Here is a 14,904-nt window from a genome sequence, read left to right as displayed (position 1 = left end):
TACTTCTCTTTTGAGGTAGCCAGCCTCTAAAATCTCTCTTCAGTATTTCTCACCTCCTGGTATTCACACGTTATGTGGTCTACCACTTGCACCACATTTAGTTGGTGTAACCAATAGAATACAGTTGACCCTTGAACAAGACAGGTTTAAACTGCATAGGGATGGGGTGTGGCCGCTCACATCTGTAATCCTAGCACCTTGGAAGGCGGAGGTGGGAGGATCGCTTGAGCCCAGGAGTTTGAGACTAGCCTGGGCAACATTGCAAAACCCCATCTCTACAAAACAAAAAACAAAAACCCACAAAAATTAGTGGTGGCACACACCTATAGTCCCAGCTACTGGGGAGGTTGAGGTGGGAGGATTGCTTGAGCCCAGGAGAAGAGGCAGCAGTGAGTCAAGATGCCACTGCACTACAGCCTGGGTGACAGAGCCAGACCCTGTCTCAAAAAATAAAAATGAAAATAAATTATAATAAACTGCATGGATCCACTTACACACAGTTTTTTTCAGTAAGTATATTGGAAAAGTTTTTGGAGATCTGCAAAAATTGCAGACAAACTACATAGCCTAGGGAAAAAAAAAAAAGTTAGCTACGTCATGAATGCATAAGTATATGTAAATACTGGTCTATTTTATCATTTACTACCATAAAATACAAGTCCATCATTAAAAGTTAAAATGTATCAAAACGCACATAAACACTTATAGACTATGCATGGCACCATTCTTAGTGGAGAGAAATGTAAACAAATGAAAAGATGCAATATGAAATCAGAAATGTGTAAAATTAATAGTACAAACCATACTACTGTAATAGTTTTGTAGCCACCTTCTCTCGTTATTGCGGTGAGCTCAAGCGTTACAAGTAGTCACTTAAAACACTCTAATCATCTCCTTTTGAGCAGTTCCTCCTTCAGTAAATTGTGTATCATAATAAAAAGTGACTCTCATGGTTCTTAAGTATTTTTCATATTGTTTAGTGCAATATCATAAACATTGAATAACACTATGGGACCCATATGAAGTGATACTAGTGATGCTAGAAGTGCTCCTGAGAACAAGAGAAAAGGCATGACATTACAGGAAAAAGTTACATTGCTTGATATGCATGGTAGATTGAGGTGTGCAGCTGCAGTTGCCCACCATTTCACAATAAAAGAATTCAGCATAAGGAACACTGCAAAAAAAAAAAAGAGAGAGAGAGAAGAAAAAAAAAAAAAAAAGAAAAGGAAAGGAAATGGGCAAAGCCACAACTGCACCTATACCAGCATTTTGGTGAAATAGCTTTTTGTCTCATATTTAAAATGCAGCTTTTAGGCCGGGCACGGTGGCTCACGCCTGTAATCCCAGCACGTTGGGAAGCCAAGGTGGGCAGATCACTTGAGGTCAGGAGTTTGAGACCAGCCTGGCCAACATGACAAAACCTGTCTCTACTAAAAATACAGAAATTATCTGGGTGTGGTGGTGTGTGTCTGTAATCCCAGCTACTTGGGAGGCTGAGGCACGAGAATTGCTTGAACCCGGGAATTGGAGGTTGCAGTGAGCCAAGATCATGCCACCGCACTCCAGCCTGGGTGACAAAGTGAGACTCTGTCTCAAAAACAACAACAACAACAACAAAACCAGCTTTTATGTGGGAGTAGGGTTGCTATAAGAAAGGTGTACCTATCAACTCTAATGTGATTCAAGAAAAAAGTGCAGTCCTTTTTTTTTTTGAGAGGGAGTCTTGCTCTGTCACCCATGCTGGAGTGCAGTGGCATGGTCTTGGCTCACTGCAACCTCCACCACCTGGGTTCAAGCGATTCTCCTGCCTCAGCCTCCCAAGTAGCTGGGATCCTTGGCATGTGCCACCATACCCAGCTAATTTTTCTGTGTTTTTAGTAGAGATGGGGTTTCACCCTGTTGACGAGGCGGGTCTCAAACTCCTGACCTCAGGGGATCTGCCTGCCTTGGCCTCCCAAAGTTCTAGGACTACAGGCGTGAGCCACCACGCCCAGCCTGCAAAAGTGCAGTCATTATATGACAACTTAAATCAAAAGGAAGGTGAAGGATCTAACGGTGGAAAATTTAATGTCAGCAAAAGATGGTCTGATGATTTTACAAAGAGGTATTTGACTTAAAAGAAGGTCAATATAGAAGCAGCAGCTTCTGCCGACCAAGAAGCAGCAGATGAGTTCCCAGATGCCATTAAGAAAATCATTGAGGAGGGTTGGGCGCCGTGGCTCACGCCTGTAATCCCAGCACTTTGGGAGGCTGAGGCGGGCGGATCACGAGGTCAGGAGATCAAGACCATCCTGGCTAACACGGTGAAACCCCGTCTCTACTAAAAACACAAAAAATTAGCGGGCCGTGGTGGCGGGCGCCTGTAGTCCCAGCTAATCTGGAGGCTGAGGCAGAAGAATCGCTTGAACCGGGGAGGCGGAGGTTGCAGTGAGAAGAGATCGCGCCACTGCACTCCAGCCTGGCGACAGAGCGAGACTCCATCTCAAAACAAAACAAAACAAAATGCCTCGCCTTACACATTGAGGTAGTACTGTAAGGATCTAAATGAGGCTAAAATGCTTAATAAGTCACAAAGTACTAGATGAATTTATGTCATTATGAATGTGGTACTCATACTGGCCGGGCGCGGTGGCTCACGCCTGTAATCCCAGCACTTTGGGAGGCCAAGGCAGGCAGATCACAAGGTCAGGAAATGGAGATCATCCTGGCTAATACGGTGAAACCCCATCTATACTAAAAATACAAACAAAAATTATCTGGGCGTGGTGGCGGGTAATTTTTAAAATTATCGTCCCAGCTACTTGGGAGGCTGAGGTAGGAGAAAGGCGTGAACCCGGGAGGCAGAGCTTGCAGTGAGCCGAGATCTCGCCGCTGCACTCCAGCCTGGGCGACAGAGTTAGACTCTGTCTCAAACAAAACAAAACAAAACAAAAACCAGAAAGAAATAAAAATCATTGAGGAGAAAGGATATTTGCCTGAATGGGTTTTTAATGCAGATAAAATTGCCCTATTTAAAAATTAAATGCCACAAAGGACATTTATTAATAAGGAAGGGAAGTGAGCACAATAATTTAAGGCAGGAAGGGACAGGCTAACTCTACTGTTTTATGGAAATGTAGATGGGTTTATAATCATAACTGCCCTTACCTATAAACCTGCTAACCCCTGAGCCTTGAAAAGATAACACCAGCTGCCAGTCTTTTGGTTGATAGGAAGGCCTGGATAATGAGAACACTTTTTCTGGATTGGGTCCACTGATGCTTTGTCCCTGAAGTCAGAAAGCACCTTGCCAGTAATGGACTGCCTTTTAAAGTTCTTTTGATATTGGACATTGCCTCTGGCCACTCAGAACCCTATGAGTTCAACACTAAAGGTGTTGAAGTGGTCTACTTGCCCCCACACACAATGTTGCTAATTTAGCCTCTAGATAAGGGGGTCATAAGGACCTTTAAAGCTTATTAAATATGGTACTCTATGGAAAGGATTGTTAGTGCTGAGGAAGAAATCCCCAACGGAGAGAACATCATGAAAGTCTAGAAGAATTACACCATTGCAGATGTCATCAGTGTTACAGAAAAAGCTGTGAAAGTTACCAAGCCTGGAACAATAAATTTCTGCTGGAGAAAATTGTGTCCAGATGCTGTGCATGACTTCACGAGAATTACAACAGAGCCAATTGAGGAAATCATGAAAAGAGATTGTGGGTATGGCAAAAAAAAAAAAAAAAAGTAATGGATAAAGAGTTTCAAGATACGGATCTCAGAGAAATTCAAGAGCGATTAAATACCAAACCAGAGGAATTAATAAAGATGACTTGATGGAGCTGAGTGCTTCCAAACCAGTGCTAGATGATGAGGAAGAAGACATAGTAGAAGAAGCAGTGCCAGAAAATTAATTGACATTAGAAAATCTGGCAGGTTTCCAATTGTTCAAGACTGTCTTTGACTTCTTTCATCATATGGACCCTTCCATGATATGGGCACTGAAACTAAAGCAAATGGTTGAAGAAGGATTGGTGCCACAAGGAAACATTTTTAGAGAAACAGAAAAGGAAAAATGTCAGATAAAAATTATGATGTATTTCCACAGAATGACACCAAGTGTGTCTGCCTTTCTCACCTCCTTTCCACCTCCTCCACCACTTCCTCCTCTGCCGCCCCTGAGACAGCAAGACCAACACCTCTTCTTCTTCCTCCTCCTCAGCTTACTCAGTATAAAGATGGTAAGGATGAAGGCCTTTATGATAATCCACTTCTACTTAATGAATAGTAAATATATTTTCCTTGCAATTTTCTTAATAGCATTAGCTTTTCTGTAGCTTTACTGTAAGAATACAGTATGTAAAACATATAACAAAAAAGATGTGTTAATCAACTGTTTATGTGTTATCATAAAGCTTCTGTTCAACAGTAGGCTTTTAGTTAAGTTTTGGGGGAGTCAAAAATTGTATGAGGATTTTTGACTGCACAGAGGTCAGCACACCTAACTGCCCCCCGCATTCTTCAAGGGTCAACTGTACATCAGAAGTGATGATATATCATTTCCAAGACTCAGTTTTAAAAGATTATGGATCTCTTAGATCTCTTGCTCTGGGGGAAGCTGGGTACCATATTGTGAGGACACTCAGGGCCTATGATGCAGAAGATCATCAAGATGCCAAGATGTTCAGCCAATAGCCAGCAAGGAACAGAGGCTTGCCAACAATTATGTGACTGAGGCTGGAGCTGGAATCTCTTCTAGTGGAGCCTTCAGATAACGTTAGTCCTGGCCAACAACTGGACTGCAACATCTTTAAATAACTTTAACCAAAACTATGCAACTAAGAGACTCCCACAGAGACCATGAGATTGTTTGAAAATGATAAATGATATTTTAAGGTGCTCAGTTTGGGGATAATGTGTTACACAGCTATAGATAACTAAAGTATCTCTCTAGCAATTCTGTAGGAAAAAAAGTAGTGTGATTGACAGGATTGGGGGATTTAAAAAAGACTGCTAAAATGTTAAATGCCTGCTAATGGAAACCCAAGGTTATAGGATCAGAGTTTCATATAAAGTTATGAGGAACAAGACAATAACAAAAAAAACTACATATAACCAACAGCAGAGCCAGTCTTAGCACTTGGCCAAATAGGCTGCTGCCAAGTACATAGAATTTGAGAGTTAAAAGTTCCAATTACCCTTAGTTAGCCTGAAATTTTACCATTAGAGATTAATGTCACTGAACCTTATAGCATCAGGTCTTTAAAGTTCTCCTAGAAGAGATTATATCTTAAAATAGTATTTATAATAGGATTATGACAGAAGACAAAAATCTAACTAATGAATGGTTCATCTGAAGAGACTTTTAATACAAAGACTATTTATAGAAGTGTGGGCATGGTTAAAGAAACCAAGAAAGAATAGTGAAGTATCCAGAGACTAGCAAGAGAGGGAAGATATTTAGGAAAAAAAAAAAAAAAAAAAAAAAAGGAAGGAAAGGGAAGAGGAGGGGAGGGGAGGGAAAGGGAAGGGAAGGGAGAAATAAATTGTATTACCAGAACCCATTAAGAGGTAGACGCAAGGAGGAAGGCCCCCCTCCCACCCAGTTATAATAGTGACACAAATTGACCCCTGCCAAAACCTTGGTGTCAAAGCAGGGAGAAAGTGGGAATAAAATGTTAATTTCTCTTCTCTCATCCTCCAGTCTCACGTTGGTGCCTCCCTTTTGCCAAAGCTGACCCTCAATAAGAGGGTGAAGAGCCCAACTGGTGCAGAGGTCAACCAGGACATAAAGCCAACAGAAAAAGACAGGGAATGGATAGCAGAGGGTGGCACAGTGTTGGAGCATCTTCAGATTAGAAAGAATCAAAGATCATCCAGGAGCATCCACCAGGCATTCTGCAGAGATCCTCTTTATTTCAGGAATACCAAAAACTCTAAGGGAGGCAAAAAGCATGGTCTTTGGGGTAAGGCAGACCTGCTTCCAAGCTATATGACCTTGGTTAAATTACAGAACCTCTGAAAACCTCGAACTTCTTCTAAGTTGAGCCTCGGAATAACAACCTCATGGGTATGGGTGAAATTAAGTGAAACACACAGAGGTGTAGAGACTGGCCTTCTCCCCAACAGGTAAGCTACTGACTTAGTTAAATATGAAAGATTTGATGCATCAGAGTCACACTGCAACCTAACTTTTCAACTAGTTAAGTGGTTCACCAAAACATCTTTTTTACTACTTAAATACCCATCGACTTAGGCCTGATGAAATACATTCTGATGCACTCATAAAAACACATACTATATAGCTATATTTTAAAATGTATCAGTTCTGTATACTGAAATATAGTGATTTCCAAGATAATACTTATTATTGAAGATATATTACATTGAAAGCTAGAGAGACAGATAATCTCTATCTCTGGAGTGATACATAAAAAACAAGTAAGAGTGGATGCCATTGGGAAGGATTTTGGAGGGCTGGCGCCAGGGGCGAAGGAACACGTAGTATTTTTAATATATATTCCATTATGTAGAGTACTGTTTGAATTTTTTCCCATGTACCTATACTATCCTTAAAAAAAATTAAACAGACCAGGTGCAGTGGCTCACACCTATAATCCCAGCACTTTGGGAGGCAGAGGCAGGCGGGTCACTTGAGGTCAGGAGTTTGGCCAACATGGCAACACCTCATCTCTACTAAACATACAAAAATTAGCCAGGCATACTGGCACATGCCTGTAATCCCAACTACTTGTGAGGCTGAGGTGGGAGGACCACTTGAACCCGGGACGTGGAGGTTACAGTGATGGCATTCCTGCACTGCAGCCTGGGGTGACAGGGTGAAACTCCATTTCAAAAAAACAAAACAAAAAAAACCTTCCTTGACACCAACAGTATTTAGAGTTGGTGTCTTGTATTCTTCTGTTTTTTCCATTTATTCCACAACCATTACAGAATGCTTGCTAATATATATACTAAGTGCTTGGCTACAAAAAGAATAAGACACAATCCCTGCTTTCAAATAGCTACAGTCTAGTTGTAGAGACAAAAAAACAAGGAGATAACCATTATGCAGTGTAATGAGTATGGCTTATCTTATTTTCCTTATTTAAAATGTGAAGACATACACACACACCCAATTCCACTTAAGCTATTTTCCCACTGCAATTATCACATTCTAACAGCCTATGTTATTTATTTATTTATGATGTTTATTTTCAGTCTTCCCTCATTCTACAAAGGTGACAATTTTTGGCTTTTTTATTCATTGATCCCCAACACCTAAAACAGTGAAATATTTCAATAGAAGTTTGTTGAATGAATGTTGAATAAATAAGTGCTATGCAGTATAAAAGCATGAAAAGGGAGCTACCGGAACATAGCAGAATGAACACCAACCTTCTATATGGAAGTCAGTGGGACTTCATAGTGGAAGTGACATTTGTGCCAGCTCTTTTGGCAAATCTGGGTGACTTTGACTGGAAGACCTAATATTCTAAGAGCAAGCAAATGAGAAATACAGAAACATGAAACACATAGGAAACGGTAAGTACAAAGGCATAGAGATATAAGAATAGTACATCTGGAAAACTAAACATATGGCAATAAACATTGGTTGTTGATAACTGTGTAAGCTGGGTGATAGGTTCTTAAAGATTCATTATGCCACTCTTTTTTGTGTATATGTTTAAATTTGTCCATAATACAAAGTTAAGAATAAATTAATAAACTATGTTTTAATGAGTATAAAAGAATAGAAAAAAGAATTTCTCTCTTCCAATGTCTATATATATAAATCTCAGAGAAAACTCTGATTGTCCATGTGCTTCTCCCTGAAAGCAATCACTATGGCGTAGGAAGATAGAGTAACACGATGGGCTCAAGCCTGGAATAGGTACTAGCAAGTGGCGGGGTGACAGGGGCAGTGCAGGGAGCTAGAGGACACCATGATTGACAGTTCCACCCGACCACATGGAACAGGGGAAAGAAGAGTGTCCTAAGGAAGGTTGGTAGCTGATCCAAATAAATGATATCATGGCCCCAAGGAGGGCTTCAATTGATACTGGAGATGAGGCAGTCAGAGAATGGATTGGGTGGTAGGAGACAATGGAGATAGGTAGAGAGGGCTTATTTTTCTAAATAAGGTCAGGCTGAACCAGACTTTGGAATCATAGAGAAATCTGTTGTTGGGTTGGGGTTGTGGGCAGAAGGTAGAATGAATGAAAATATGAATCTCACATTAGCTACATCTGGACACACAGCACTCAAAAATCTCCTGCTTTCCCGTAGAGGAATATTTGAAGATTGAATATGGATAACAACTGATAATGAAAATGCTATAATTTTGTCAGGTAAATTTTAAGTTTGATGTAATTAGAAAAACATCCCCAAAATAGCTTTGATTTGGTTATCATGTGACTAAACCCTGAAGAGCTTAGCTTAGTACAAAAGATATTCAAATACATGTCTCACATATGCTCAAGAAATTGAGCTGAAGGAAGAGACAAAGCAGCACAAGCCATCTGTTTAGAAGGTACGCAAGCTCCAGAGTGCGTGTGGAGAGAAAGGGGCCTCCGGTCTTCCAAGACCAGTGGGTAGCAGAAGAGTCAAAGGCTCCAAGAAGCAGAAACAAGATCCAGAAGTGGGGCAGGCACAATGCTTGAAGCCTGAAAACAAACATTGTGCCTTCTACTGTTGACCATGCAAAGGTCTTTCCTTCAAAACAGTTCCACACACTTCTCTAGGAAATCTTCCAGCATATCTCAGCAGTAATGAGCTGTTCTGCTAGTGGTATGAGCATCTAGAGGATTCACTGGGGTATGTTCAAGGCTAGCTTGTTAGGATAGAAGAGACAGGTTTTGATGACATTGGGCCAAAGTACCATGAGTACTAGAAACTTGCCACGTGGCCCAGTCATCTTTCTCCTTCATGAGGTTCATGAAGAATCCATATATGCATGTGCCACTGACAGATGAGAAATTAAAATATCACTTTATAGTTACCTGAATAAATGCCCAATTTCTTAGTGTAGAACTCTCTTTCAAAAACAAAGTTAGAGGCCAGGCACGGTGGCTCACGCCTGTAGTCCCAACACTTTGGGAGTCTGAGGTGGGCGGATCACTTGAGGTCAGGAGTTTGAGACCAGCCTGGCCAACATAGTGAAAGTCCCTCTCTACTAAAATACAAAAATTAGCTGGGTGTGGTGGCATGTGCCTGTAGTCCCAGCTACTCGGGAGGCTGAGGCTCAAGAATTGCTTGAACAGGGGAGGCAGAGCTTGCAGTGAGCCGAGATCACGCCACTACACTCCAGCCTGGGCAACACAGTAAGACTCGGTCTCCAAAAAAAAACAAAACAAAAAAACAAAGTTAGAGCAAGCAGCCTATACTAAAGGCCCACAAGGGCCTTCGTCTCCCTGTGACATACCAAGATCTCACTTTCTTTCCTGCCACATTAAACAAGATGCAAGCAAAAAATGTACATTTAGCTATGCATTTGAGGAAGAGAAAATATGGCCAGATTCCAAGGGAAGGCTCTGATTCAGCTTACCTATTCCTGCTGCATTAAGAGAAAGCTGAATGGAGGTTCATAACTCTGTTCATGTTAAACATGGATCAATTGATTCTCTAGAATCTGGTCAATCTGTAAACAACCCCTCTCTGGGAAAAGGTGAAGATTAGGAAAGAAGGGAAGGTATTGAGCCTCCTGTTGGAAGTAAATGCTCGGTGCCACCAAGTGAAAATAGCACTCAGGCAAAAGTTTTCTCAGCAAGGCAACTTAATTCTATAGAAGGATGCGTCTCATGGATGGAGCAATGGCAAGAACACAGTCTAAGCTAATTCCAATTGCCTGTTTTAAAGAGAGTGAGGGTACAAGCCAGAGTGGCAGGGTGAGTAGTTTCTGCTGGTAGGTTGGGAAGGATGGTTACAGAACAGGTGACTAAGAATGACTAAGGACAGAACAGGTGACTAAGGATGACTACAGACAAAAGAGGTGACAGAGGCTAGGAGGGGGTTCTTTACTGAAACTAGAGTCAAAGAGGCACAAAGAACAAGGAAGTTAAACTTTAAAATGGAAAACAAAGAACAGGGAAGCTAAACATACTGACATATTGGTTCTTTGAAGAGGAACTCAGAGCTCATTGTACTTAACAATTTTTCTCCCTCTTGAATTTTAAAGGGAGTTAACAGGCTAAACTTTGAAGAGGAATTTACTGTATCCTACACTCCCTTCCCTCTAAACACTTGCTCTTCAAAATGTGGTCCATGGACCAACAATATCAGCAGCACCTGACAGCTTGTTAGAAACATAATCTTGGGGCGGGACGCGGTGGCTCACGCCTATAATCCCAGCACTTTGGGAGGCCGAGGTAGGCGGATCACGAGGTCAGGAGATCAAGACACAGTGAAACCCCGTCTCTACTAAAAATACAAAAAAATTAGCTGAGCATGGTGGCACATGCCTGTAGTCCCAGCTACTCGGGAGGCTGAGTCAGGAGAATTGCTTGAACCCGGGAGGCAGAGGTTGCAGTGAGCTGAGATCATGCCATTGCACTCCAGCTTGGGTGACAGAGTGAGACTCTGTCTCAAAATAAGAAAAAAAAAAAAAGAAACATAATCTTGGGCCCCAGCCTAAATTAACAGTCAGAAAACTGCATTTTAATAAGGTCTCCAAGCAATTCATATACACATTAAAGTTTGAGAAGCACTGAGATGCTTTTTTATATTTTTAGTATTTTTTTATTTCAATCGCTTTTGGGGTACAAGTAGTTTTTTGTTACATGAATTGTATAGTGGTGAATTCTGAGATTTTAGTGTACCCATCACCGAAGAAAAAATAAATTTGGACAAAAATTTAAGTATAAAGATAGTTAAGAGCATAGATTCTGGAGCCAGATTTCTGGGATTTAAGTCCCAGCTCCACTACTCATTAGCAGTGTAATCTCAGGCAAGACTCTGTGCCTTGGTGTCTAAAATGAGGACAACAATAGCACTGATTTCACTAAGTAATTATGAAGATTCAGTGGGTTATTATATGTTAAGTGCTTAACCCAATGCCTGGCACAATGTAAATACTATATGTAGGTGGTATCTATTACACATTGTACCTAATGTAGAGTTTGTTTGTTTTTTTAATCCTTAGGCCCTCCCTACTCTCCCCTTTCTGAGTCTCTAAAGTCCATTATACCACTCTGTATGTCTTTGCATACTCATAGCTTAGCTCCCACTTATATATGAGAACATATGTTTTTTGCTTTCCCACTCTTATGTTACTTCACTTAGAATAATGGCCTCTGGCTCCATCCAAGTTGCTGCAAAAGACGTTATTTCATTCCGTTTAATGGCTGAGCAGTACTCCATGGTGTATACATACCACATTTTATTTACCTACCCATTAGTCAATGGGCACATAGGTTGCTTCCACATCTTTGCAATTGTGAACTGTGCTGCTATAAACATACGTGGAGAAGCACTGAGTTTCTGACTCTTAAGTTCATGCTCAGATTTTCTGTCATTTGGGTCTTTTCTCACTTCCTAAAATAGTGCTCTGCATATGGCCAATGGTTAATGAAAGAATGTTTAAGAAATTCTTGTTGGCATTTATTTAATTCCATTTGAAGGGAGAAGACCATTTCTGGGAAGCCAGAACACGTTTACCAATGAGTGGCTTAAACAGAGACAGAAGCATACTAACAACAAGCAAACAGAACAATTCTAGACATACACAGACAACTCTGTGGAGCGGGACAGATGGGCATGGTAATTCTACCCTCACTCCATGCTACCGCTCTTACTATTCCCTCCCTTCCTCGTTCATGCTTGCCTTTATCAGACCTACTACTAAGCTCTTGTGCTGAGTTCTGCCTCACACACAGGGTGGTACCACATGGGTTACATGTTTCTCATAGCCTTGTCCTCAAACCCAAAATCTAAGAGTGAGATACTGTACCACTTTTAACCACTGAACTTACATGATGTCTCACTTGTAAGATACCACTGCAAATGCACTATGTGGGCAGAGAATCATCTACCTTCTCCAGGAATAATGTGAGGATCAAATGAGATGAAAAATGTCAAAGCATTTAGGAAAGTAAAGAAATATAAAATATAAGATATAATTTAGCACACTAAAATTGTGTCCAAATAAAAGCCCTAGGTTCTCTATAAATGACAACTGTATATGTGAAAATTTTTCACCTTTATAATTAGAGCTATCTCAGTTAATTCTATACACACTTTTAATTTATCAAATTAGAAAATATTTCTTAAGAGCTCACCCTTGGTGTTGGCAAGGAGGCGGTGAAACTAGCACTTTGCTGACGGGAGCACGAGTTAGTACAATCTTTCTGAAAAGCAAGTTGACAATGTGCTTCGAGACTTTATTAAAACTTGAAATAATGTTTTGTAAGAAAAAATAAATTTGGACAAAAATTTAAGTATAAAGATAGTTAAGAGCATAGATTCTGGAGCCAGATTTCTTGGGTTTAAGTCCCAGCTCCACTACTCATTAGCAGTGTAATCTCAGGCAAGTCTCTGTGTCTTGGTGTCTAAAATGAGGACAACAATAGCACTGATTTCACTAAGTTATTATGAAGATTCAGTGGGTTATTATATGTTAAGTGCTTAACCTAATGCCTGGCACAATGTAAATACTATATGGAGGTGGTATCTATTATTTTTATCTCAGCGTTATTTATAATAGCAAAATCTGCCTGACTATAGAAGAATGCTTAGGTACACTACGGTACACTTACAATGGAATTTTTTTTTTTTTTTTTTTTTTTTTTTTTTTTGAGATGGAGTCTCCCCCTGTGACCCAGGCTAGAGTGCAATGGCACAATCTGGGCTCACTGCAACCTCTGCTTCCCCGGTTCAAGCGATTCTCCTGCTCAGTCTCCCAAGTATCTGGGATTACAGGCACCCACTACCACGCCCGGCTGGTTTTTGTATTTTTAGTAGAGATGGGGTTTCACCATGTTAGCCAGGCTGGTCTTGAACTTCTAGTCTCAGGTGAGCTGCCCACCTCCGCCTCCCAAAGTGCTGAGATTACAGGCATGAGCCACTGCACCTGGCCACTTACAATGGAATATGGTACAGAATATTTAAAATGAGGTTTTAAAAGAATATTTAATTACATATAATGTAAAGTAAAAAGCCCAGGAAGCAAGCCTGGGGAACATCGCATGACCCTGTCTCTACAAAAAAAAAAAAAAAAAATCGACCAGGAGTGGTGGTGTGTACCTATAGTTGCAACTCCTCACGAGGATAAGGTGAGAGGTGAGAGGATCCCTTGAGCCCAGGAGTTTGAGGCTGCAGTGAGCAATTATCATGCCACTGCACTCCAGCCTGGGTGACAGAGAAAGACCCTGACTCAAAAAAAAAAAAAAAAAAAAAGAAAGAAAAAGAAAACAACAACAACAAAACAGTAAATGAATTGTGTATATTGTTCCATACTACTTATGTTTGCTAAAAGAGCACTTTTTACAAATATAGATGCCTAGAAAATAACTGGTAGGAATTACATCAAAATATTAACAAAGAATACAACTGGGTATAGACTGGGGGGTTCTTTATACTTTACTGTATTTTCCAAAGTCTCTAGAGCAGTGTTTCTCACACTTTAATAGGTAAACAAATCACCCAGTACGCTCGTTAAAATGCAGCTTCTGGGTTAGTAGGTATGGGATTTTCAGATTCTGCATTTCTGATAGGTTCTCCTGTGATGCTGATGATATTGGCCCAAGGTCTACACTTTGAATAGCAAGGTTTTAAAGCAGCATATCGGAACCAATATACTGGTTAACTGAGACCCACCCCCAGAGTTTGATTTCGTAGGTCTGGAGTAGGATCCTAGGATTTGCATTTCTGACTGTTTCCCAGGTGATGCTGACACTGCAGGTCTGTGAACAGCACTCTGACAACCGGTGCTCTAGAATCTTTTTTTTTTTTTCTTAACATTAAGGAGGGGAGGGCACTAAAAAATATGTCAGGCTTCTCCATTGCCTCCAAAATCAGATCGAAATTCTTCATCCAAAAGCCCCCATAATGCAACCCAATCATTTCCTACTACTTCTCATTAGGCCATAAAATCAAACCACTATGCCCTAAATGCACCTGAGATTTCAAACATCAGGACTTCCGCTGGATTTCCTCACTCCGGCTATGCCACTTCCTTCTATTTCCTCATGCCAAATCCTACTCAGGCTTCAAGGTCCTCAAATGCTATTTCCTCCATAAAGCCTCCTGATCTACCACTACTCAAAAAGCTACCTCTCCCTCCCCTCCTCAGGGCTGCACAGCACTTTTCGTTCCTCCCCAGTGACAGACACCATCTGTACCTGGTCCAGAGACTCTCCTGGTTGGTGGTGTATCTTTGCCTGTAGACTGGGAGTTTCTTGAGGTCAGGGGAGTGACTTGCCTATCTTTGCCTCTTAGCCTTAGCAAATTCCCAGTAGACAGCTGACACTCAGAATTGACCAAAAGAAGAAAGGAATGGGACCTCCTGAGGAAGGGCACAGAACTGTCCTGTAAATGGAAACTAGACCGGACACACGCCAAGCCGATGACCCACAGTAACAGGTGCTCTCCATCTCTGATGTCTGTGATTCATTCTGCACAGCTGCGCATACACAGCGCAAGCACACACAGGCTCCCAGAATACGGCGCCCCACACGCTGTACAGCACGCGGCGTTCTGGACGCCCCAACGGCCACACACACCGAGACACACCTCAGCGACAACCTGGATCCACAGAAAGGAGGCCCTGCCCCCTTAAAAATATTAACACCTTACTGCAAAGAACTAAAAGCTACGGCTTGCGCCTGCGCCCCTTGTTCCCCGCTGCACCTTTTCTTGTAGTTGAGAAATCTATTTCTGCACGCATTTCGTCGCCGCCGCCCCCACCCCTACACACACACACACA

At 41.3% G+C, this 14,904-nt stretch overlaps 1 long non-coding RNA gene across 1 annotated transcript in view; it reads right to left on the bottom strand.

Moving 5' to 3' along the window:
• LOC103886346 overlaps positions 1 to 14,806 on the bottom strand; it is a 33,977-nt gene extending 19,171 nt beyond the window's left edge. The window contains exons 1-2 of the long non-coding RNA XR_002523414.2: positions 14,321 to 14,806; positions 7,383 to 7,479 (exon numbers count right to left, since the gene is read on the bottom strand). This is a non-coding gene — a long non-coding RNA (uncharacterized LOC103886346). The remainder of the gene's footprint in view (positions 1 to 7,382; positions 7,480 to 14,320) is intronic.
• Positions 14,807 to 14,904: the final 98 nt, after the last annotated feature.

Source organism: Papio anubis, chromosome 7, assembly GCF_008728515.1.
Source record: "Papio anubis isolate 15944 chromosome 7, Panubis1.0, whole genome shotgun sequence".
Classification (NCBI taxonomy): Eukaryota; Metazoa; Chordata; class Mammalia; order Primates; family Cercopithecidae; genus Papio; species Papio anubis.
This window is presented reverse-complemented; position numbering and strand designations above follow the sequence as displayed.